The 9,299-nt window shown below is 36.5% G+C and overlaps 1 long non-coding RNA gene across 1 annotated transcript; it reads right to left on the bottom strand.

Annotated features, from left to right (window-relative positions):
• Nucleotides 1–326: 326 nt before the first annotated feature.
• LOC135633615 (uncharacterized) lies at nucleotides 327–4,301 on the bottom strand. The gene is made up of 3 exons (XR_010495067.1): nucleotides 3,008–4,301; nucleotides 1,538–1,629; nucleotides 327–1,078 (listed from the first exon to the last, which is right to left on the bottom strand). It is a non-coding gene; the product is annotated as an uncharacterized LOC135633615 (long non-coding RNA).
• Nucleotides 4,302–9,299: the final 4,998 nt, after the last annotated feature.

The following is a 9,299-nucleotide window of genomic DNA, read 5'->3' as shown; positions in this document are numbered from 1 at the left end:
AAAATCTAGTGGAGATTTCCCTCACCTGATGATGATGATTGCTCTTGTTGAAGTTTCTAGTGAGAAAAAGATTTATGTAACTTGTTAATCTTAAAATGGAGCTGGATGGACTTGATATTATTATTAATATCTTGCAAGAAGATAACTATAACCCTCATGGAGTATCTTTCATCTGGTTAATGACATCTTGTCTCTGCAGGATTCTTTCACTTCACTAAACTCTCATATTTTTTTGGAAAGAGAACCAATATACTAACTGACTTGCAAATCATGTAAAAAATAACTAAATCTAATTTTATCTGGAGGCAAGACTGACCTACTGTTTTTTTTTTTTTTCTGAGCTCCAGGACAAACTATTCTCATTTCTTAAAGCAATGAATCTACCTTTATCTTTTGGAAAAATAAATATTAATAATCTCTCTCCATGTCCTCCCCACAAGCACAAGAACAGTAGAGTAGCACATGCATTTGGTCTGTCTTCTGGAAATCTGAGTAGTGTTGTTGTCCAGAGAATTTAGCATCCAACAGCAATGATTTTAAACTTCATCCACAAATAGCACATTAAATTATGATTGTCCAATTGGATAAAGTTTAGTATCTACATTTATAATAGCACTTGCAAGGTGAAGTTTTGCTGGAGGCCTCAGACTTTGAAGATGTCAACACTTCACAGTGGTGAAAACCAGAAGTCAAGCAACATTAGCAAGAGATGGATGCTAAGCTAAGCCATGGTTGTCTTGTGAATAAGAGATCCTTTGTCTTACATCGATATATATACAGGCAAATGATGCCAACATGGAGTTGCAAACTATATATACATGTATATCTGCAAGATCAATGGCTATCTACTACTTACATATACTTATATATGATCACGTTTTTCCGGCATGATTGGACAACATATATACATCCCAGTGAACTGCAGCAGCATAAGAAAAAAAAAAAACCTATGACAGGTACAAGAATTTCAAGAATATGCCAAAAAAAAAAGGACAGGGAGCATAGGGTTGCACCAAAACCTGTCATGTCCAGTTCTTTCTATTGGATCTGAGCTGATGAAGTTGGTCCCTCCACTGAGCTGAAAGTCGAGAAGAAGGTTATCACATATGCATCTATGTAACATCTATACATAGTCAATAAGACACTTTTTTGGTTAGGTATGATTGGTTTGCATTAAGTGTATGTAAATATTTGACGAGGTTTGCAACTGGTCCTAATGCAAGTGAATCCAAAATCTATGCATTACATATAGAGTTCACATAACATCTAAGAGTAGTCAGTAATCAATAAGACACCTTTTGAATTGCTTTGTGGCCTCCTAGCATTGTTTTTCCTTAGAATTTATCTTATTTGAAAAATACCAGACAATTTTAAAAATTGTTTCAGCATATCACAATGTCTACAATATGTTAGTTATCAAACTTTAATTACAAAGAACTGTTTCCAACTGCACACTAATATATTCTCAAAATTTTGATGTTTTATTACCAGCACAATGGATAAAACTAAGGGCACAAAATAAGAAATGATGTTTTACCAGCATCTAAGTATCGTTCCTCAACAGCAGCAGTCAGCATGTTTTGGATCAAATTGAACTCTTCAGTCTCGAAGCAAGGCTGGCCATCAGGCCTGTCAACATCACAGCTCGTATCATGGGATAAAACATGACATTGATTTAAATAATTTAAGCCACAATTATTCAAAAAGTAAAGTGAAAAACAAATGAATAAAAAGAATCATTTTATAGATTCTCATAAAGCACACAACTAATTCGAGAAAACTATAGGAAATACCAAGAGAAAATTTGTAAAAATTACATACATCGAAGGTATGGGACTAGGCAGAATTTTCTCTCCTCAAAAATCAAGGAAATATGGTGGCACTTAAATTGTGAAATTTTCCAATTTTCTGTGGTTACATTAACATATATGATGGTCATGACTTGGAAAATCGGAGAACAGAGTGTGCTGCAAAGATCAGATTGTCATCTAAACAATTTTGCCAGAATATGATTTAAATTGAAAGGGATGATATCTTTAAAATTTTAAAATATATCAAGGCATTCTTTCTGCCAGTCAAGTTCCACGAACAGCATTCCATCTGATTGAGGAGCCTGCATTGTCAACTTGCTTGGCTTGACCACTCTCATTCTGTCACTGTATACAAGATTTCTGTCTACTTGTATAGGAACCTGTATCAGTCAAAGCCATAAGGAAGCACACACAGATAGATGATTTGAGTTGAATTATGACGAATTGGTTAAAATATAAACATAAAATTTTCATGTTATAAGCATAAATGTGTAAATGTGGACTCTGAAGGTGATACTGATTCCCAAATATATAGGGGTAGCTAACAAGATTGAAGCCATAAAAGCATAAATTGTCAGTCTAAATGGTTACCTGACAAATTAAGCATATTATAATGAATTAGGTGCACATGTTAATTGTTGTTAACATTAGTTTAAAGCAGCCATTTTGATGTACATATCTAAAAGAAATTAACTTTTGTTAGCACAACATTAGTTTATAGGAGCCATTTTCACCATGCTGATACTTTGGCAAATGAATTTTCTGGCTACATGTACCAAACATGTGATGTGTATGGTATACCAATACTCAATTTACTCCTGTACTTGTTTGCAGTTTGGGCATCCCATACTCCAGGAGAATAAGATGGACTCTCATCCAAACTCAATCAATATAGAAATACAAATAATATGTTCTGTGCCACAATATAAAATGAACTAGAAAAAGAATTGAAATATTCAAAAGTTCTCAACTAGGTACACAATCTAAGATCCTATGGTGCCCTGAACTCAACCCTAGTCTAGATTTGTTTTGATTCAACCTAGACCTTTTATTCTTGTTTTGATCTTAACCTGAAACAAGTGCATGGATGAGTTTTTATTAACTACGTTCAAACATTTCTACAGTACAAACTCCTAGTAAAAGTTTTTAAGCCCATGCACCAAAATCTTTAAACTATTTTGAAAACTAAAAGATACCTTGCATTGAACAGTCATATTAATGGCATCTGAAGGTCGGAGATCAAAGCTTATAGTCTTCTTTTCATTCCCTACTTGCGTGTGAGGAAAAATTTTCACTTCAGAACCTTTCTTACTTTCGGCGGAAGTTTACTTCAGAATTCATATTGTCTGTATCATAGCAACAATTCAGAATTCAAGTGTTCAGACAATTATTGTGTGCCCTACTATACCATGAAAGTAAATCACTATGATAGAGAGAAAGGACAAATCATGCTGCACTGTAAAAGGAAGAACAATACAGCAAATAAGGAATGTGGATTCTTAGAACATTACATAGCACATGGCTTCTTGTATGACTGGTTTGCTTCATAATTTCTAATGTCAGGCTCAACCAGGGACGTTTCCTAAACCTGCCTAATTTTGAAAATGACATATCCAACAAGGGGAGAAGTTGTCTCTTGACATTCATTGTATCATTTAAGATAGACTTGAAATCATGATCTAGGATGCATAAAAGGAAGAAGGATCCACAGTTTTAGAATTAGGAGAAGGAACGAAGTTCAGTTACAACATAATCTATCATAACCTCATGGAGATAGCCCCTTTAAAAATTCAACAAACAAAAGTCTAAAATCTGTCTTGTAACAATCCACACGAAACAATCACCAAATAACACTATCTAACTAGCTTGATTTTCCAAAATAGATCTGTCTAATTCGGGCATTCCCGTTATGATAGGCATCACAACTAGTTCACATCAGAAGTACTCTTTCCTTACATCTTAACCTAAATACCACAGAATCCACAAAGAAAAATACTACCACCACCGGTTCAGAGTCAAAGTTGATATTTTTAATCAACAGAAGAAATATTCCAACGGATTCCCTTCCCAAAAATTACAACATATACAGCAGCATCTCATACATGCAGAACATAAGCTTACAAATCCCAAACAACTCAAAGAAACTATAGAGCGGACATCACCCGAAAACAGCGGAATGAAAGGTTTCGATCGATCGATCGATCGAGAGAAGGCTTTACCTGCAGTATAGTTGAAACAACCGATCAAAAAGTTCAGGAAAGAAAAGATTCGTACGACCAAGCTACACAAACTAAAATCTCATCAACCAAGAAAGTAAAGGGGGCTAATTTAAAGAGAAAACAGAGGGAAATTTGCAATGCGAACAGCCGGCATTACAAATCCCGACACTCCAATCCCAATCCTCTCGTTACAAGAGCAGGAGATCCGAACTCGTAGTACAATCGAAGGCCTAAATGACGATAAAATTCCTAATCTCTCCTCTAACCGTAACTTCCCTGCTAGAGTTTGTGAAGTAGGAGGAGGGCAATTACGTACTTCACGTTTTGTCATACCACGAAAGCTCGCGTCTTAAAAAGACAAAACTACCCCTATGGCTGGTTCGTTATATAATAATCCAAATGGTATTTTAGTCATTTTATTTATGTGCGAACCGACAACCACCGGAAGCTGTCGGTGAACGTATCAGATACTCGGAAAAAATCAGGATCAGGAGAGGATGACACGTGTCGTCGAGATAGCACCCGGAAAAGGGATTTTTTGAGGTATTATTTATTCATTTATTTGATTTAATGATTGAAGAGAAATATCTTTCCACGAACGTTCCTCAAGAAAGGGTTATAATTGTGTCGGTGGGAACCGAAGATGTAAAGTAATCCCAAGGAATTGGTAGCATTCAATTTGGACCGTCAAAATTAGCGGTCAGCAGGAGAGTGACCAAATCTTTCTTTGGCATTTGTCGGGAATCTTCCCAGTAATCACTGCCGATTGAAGATTTCATGTATCTAATAGCATATAGAATCATATCAATCTTTCTTCTTTTGATCTGAGATTATATAATCATATATTGTAGGCACCATATCTCTACTTTATTGAGGATCCATATGGTATAAGAATGTGCGTTGCTTTGGGGACAATCTTTACCTTACGCTGTTTCATTTGATTACAGTCTCTACATGGATTGGAATACAATCGATCTCAAGGCAAACATCCTTCACAGGGACCTGAAATCTTGGAATCCTCCCATCAATGCTAGTTGTGAAATCAAGATTTGTGCTTTAGGTGTGAGCAGTGGGAAATGCTCGTTCGTATGTCGAGACCTCCATGGATGTTTGATCAGTTGCATGCATCCTTGTGGCCAGCTTTAGCTCATTCTCAGTATGCATGTCTCCATGAGTGATGTTATTATTCTCCCGAAGGCCTGCAAGTATAGCAAATCCCTCCCATGCAATCCTTTCGCCATTGATTTACTGAAGAAGATGCCGGTTTTTGATCCACCTAAGAGGAGCACCTTTGCATGTCGCCTCTTTACAACCCTGCTAAACTTCCAGCTGAGGTTCTCATTGATCTTGACATCGATGAAGATCTTGGAGAAAGTATGATCGTGTGCGAGGAGATGCATTACTATCATCCTTAAGCTTCTGTGAACTCATATGAACCTGTGCTCATCTTTAGAGCAGGCATGAGTCTTGCTTGTAATGTACAGAAACCTGCTGCCTGTGTTTATATATCATAAGCAAGACTCAGATCTGTTCCAAAGATGTCTAATTATGCTTTGTACTGTGTTCCCAATGTACACTATTAAGATATAGCGGCTGCTATACTCCTACCCGACATGAACTCAACAAGTGTCTCATTGAAGGTTCATCCAAATGAAAGCCTGGCGCAGTGTGTGTTTAAAGGATTGAGTAGGTTTTGTGAGTGAGATTATGGTTTCACATAAACCCTTCCTCACCAAGCTTTTGCTATCTTCTTTTCCCTTTGGGAAAAGTGGATCAAGTACAGTGAGCTCAGAACATATCAACGTGCTTAACAGTGACGTGCTTTGCATCTTTTTCCATGCACGACCTGCTGCCAAGGGGAAGCAAACTGCTTTTGATCAGTTGATTCATGTAGGATTGGGCAAAGGATAAAGGTGTGATTCGGATTGCCCCACGGCAGCACTTCCATTTTGTTTATTGGTCACTGCTTGCAGGTGGAAGATGAAGTGGAGAAGGTAGTTCTTCCACTATGTTTATTGGTCACTGCGTGTAGTGGTTGATGAAGTGGAGATGGTAGTGGTTGATAAAAGTTGAAATATAAAGTAGATATTATTGAGATGAGATGGGTAAGTATTTTAAAATTTATAATTAAATATAAAAATATTTTCATAAAAAAATAATTAAACTTTGATTATTCTATAAATATCTAATCTATTTTTAGATTTTGATGAGAAAAAACAAGATGTGAGGTATATTTTTGAGAGAAAACAAGAGTATCCTAGAGAGGGTATTCTCTAAGATTTTTAGAGAGGGTGAGAAAAAAAATAAATTCTTTAAAATGTATATGAGATGGTATATAAGGAAGTCATGTAATTGATGTCATATGATAAAGAATTTAATTTAATTTATCGAACCATAGATGATGTAGACTTTAGTTTTATTCGAGGATATAAACAAGATTTATCGAACCATACTAAATTTTATATTAATTTTTTAATATATTTTTTAGTTTATTAATTTTTAAATTTTTTTAGTTTAAAAAAATTTCTCTTCCTTCCTAAAAGTGTTTGGCAAAAGATGGAGGAGATTGGAAGGTCCTTCTTTGATGCGTGGCATCAGAACTTTGACGCGCAAGAGAGAGAGTGGGATTTGACACCACAAAACCTAGCGAGAGGGAGCTTTATGCTTAGTAGGGATTGCATTTGCTTTCCAAAAGGAAGAAGGAAAATGAGGACAAAACACTCAGATCATTCTGCCTTTGATGAACGAGAGAGGAGGGCCAGAGATTTCTAGGTTACTACCATCACAATTGCAATGAGCTTTATTCTTGCAGTTAGGCCAGTTAGAACCTTTCCATGCTGCAAAGTCAAGCTTTACCACAGTAAAAACAATGGCCATTCAATGGAGTGTATTTGGTGCACAATACTGCATGCAATTTACAAGTAGATGTACCAGATATGACATCAATATATGACCACTCAAGATCTTCATCATTACTTGTGATCATTCTTGATTGCTGACTGCACATGAAGCTCCCAGTTTATGGATAGGACCACTCGATATCTCCATTATTTTGCTCTAATCGAACATGAAAAATATGCAAAAGAAGTTCCGAGACTACTTTTGTTAGGATGTGGATGATACATCTTTTCTTCCTTCCAAAGACAAATGGAGAAGAAGGTTGTCATCTCATCATCTTTTTTGTCTCAATATCTTTGCAACTGTAGGAGATGTCAGCCATATTAATTCGAGTCATTGTCAATTTGATTGCTGTCGTATCTTTGCTCTCATATCAACAATCAAAGAAAGATGTTTTGTTCCATTGAAACTTGCCCCCATTTTTTCTCTTCATTCTTATCACTATGACAAAGTAGATGAAGGGATATCATCATTCCATGAGTCACTATAATAGCCTCTCAGTTTCTGGTGCTGCGTAACAGAAGCCTTCAACAGATGGAAGAATACTGATAGTGTGTCAAATTCACACACCATTCTCTCAAATGGATGTCTTACACATAATTCAACAGATCCTTTGGTAATGAAAGTTCACAAGGCTGGTCTGCATGATCTGTGCCTTCCCTGTCAATCTTTCTCCTTCTTTAGGTGCTGCCAGGACCACAAACTGGCAGAATATTGTTTGCTAGATTGTGTTTTTGCACTCTCCCGAATCACAACCTGTCAGTATTGTTTTCATTGGAGGTGTCCGAGAAAAAAAGCAATCAGTGCTAGGAAAAAGAGCATCAGCCAATCAGCACATTAATGCTATTAAGAATGGTGATGCTGACAGTGCTGAGAAAGGGTCACTCCAAGAACATGGAACATATTCTCGTGAACACCACCAGCTTTTTGTGTGCCATGTCTTCCATGTGAAGGTTTGTTCTTGATCAGTAATATACCTATTGGTTCTGGACATCAAAAGAACTTGAATGACTTTTCTAATCAACATAATAGTCGAAACTAAAATTTAATCTTTGTTTGAAATATTTGTAATCAACATTCGTGCATTTGTGTGCATGTCTGCTTGTTTCCATGTGCATGCGCATGCATGCAGTGTACGTAAGAATCTTACTGCTGCAGAGGATATATAATATGGAAAAGCTCCATTCCCAGACCTGTGCTTGGTGCTCTCGAATCCCAAGCAACACAGGCCTTTAAGGTACAAAAGAACATGGTTCTCCTTGTCATGTCACCTGCTGCAGCGTAGTTTTCTAGGGTTCTTGAAGGGAGTTCAAGGTAGATCATGGGAAGCCACCTTCTTGCCAGAATTGTTAGCTTCACTTGGAAGCATTTGACCTTCAACAAGCTTGTGGATCACATGTTGTGATGACTTGCATTTTTCACATTTCTTTCATTAAGTAGAAATTTACATATATGTTGTTGGTTTATAGTAATGGGTGGAGTACTGATCTTGATGCTGCTAGAGTTGCAACATACTGTGGAGAGGGCAACATACAGAGGACAAGAATCTCTGAGATGTTGTGTTCATGGAGGATACCCTTCTAGAGTCTTGTAGCAGAAGGGTGACAAAGCTACTCTATATCACATCTAGATTGAAGCCTCAAAGTTAGTCACATGGTCCTTCAGTTTTGGCCAGGTGTGTAGATGACCAAGAGACCTATCTTAATCAATTTGGAAATGGCTACCATGGTGAGGAAAAGTTGCAGCCCTGTCAAAATAGCTTAGCATACAAGTAATTCTCTCTGTAAAGAGATCCTAATTGAATGCATTGAACAAGGAGAATTTACTTTAGAGAATGGAACATTTTCATATTGCTAAAGTTTCCATCTTCAACAAGATTATGCTTTCTCTTACTTTCTTAGATCTTAAAGTTCTTTAGCTAATCAAGTCAATGATGCTTAATTTATTCATGTTAAGGCCAAATCCACAGAAAACAGTAAAAGTAAACATCACGATCCATGTTTGCACAAATTATTAGCTTTCATTTGCAATTCATTGAAGGAATGGGTACTGTTTCATTCTTTTCTCTTGCAAATAATTGAAGGCAATGGTGTGATATAACTACTATGAGACCTTAGTCTGGTCATTTATCCTGCTTCAACAATTAAGAGTTTTAGTCTTGTAAGCAAGTGTGAAAGTGATGCCTTTGATGCTTTGAGGTTTAGTGTGAAATGGCTCTAAAACAATCAAAAGTAAAAAGGTTATGTAAACATTAAACAGGTAATTATATTTGATATTGACTAGAATCATCAGGGCAGGTATACAATTCCAACAACCATGCAATGATCACAATGCCATTAGCAATGTCAACAGTGTGAACTGTGACTAGCAG

Source organism: Musa acuminata, chromosome BXJ1-3 (assembly GCF_036884655.1).
Source record: "Musa acuminata AAA Group cultivar baxijiao chromosome BXJ1-3, Cavendish_Baxijiao_AAA, whole genome shotgun sequence".
NCBI classification, from domain to species: domain Eukaryota; kingdom Viridiplantae; phylum Streptophyta; class Magnoliopsida; order Zingiberales; family Musaceae; genus Musa; species Musa acuminata.
This window is presented reverse-complemented; position numbering and strand designations above follow the sequence as displayed.